The 204-nt window shown below is 48.5% G+C and overlaps 1 protein-coding gene across 1 annotated transcript in view; it reads left to right on the forward strand.

The window, feature by feature from the left end:
* ca8 (carbonic anhydrase VIII) overlaps positions 1-204 on the forward strand; it is a 33,304-nt gene that overhangs the window by 29,458 nt on the left and 3,642 nt on the right. The gene's annotated exons all lie outside the window — the stretch shown is intronic.

Below are 204 nucleotides of genomic sequence, written 5' to 3' on the forward strand. Positions count from 1 at the left end.
GCTCTATGCCTCACAGTTACACTTCAGGTGCCGAGTGACATTACATCACAGTGGGAGTGATTAAGTGTGCTGGAGGGTGGTGTGGGCTGTACTGTTTAAGAGTCTGATGGCCTGGGGGTAGAAACTGTTAGAGAGTCTTTTTGTCCTTGCTTTCACACTCCTGTAGCGCGCGTGTTGTGGGTGTGTATTGTCCTTTATGATGTT

The sequence above is a fragment of the Morone saxatilis genome, unplaced genomic scaffold (genome assembly GCF_004916995.1).
Source record: "Morone saxatilis isolate NCDOM2014 unplaced genomic scaffold, NCSU_SB_2.0 Contig23, whole genome shotgun sequence".
Lineage (NCBI taxonomy): Eukaryota > Metazoa > Chordata > Actinopteri > Moronidae > Morone > Morone saxatilis.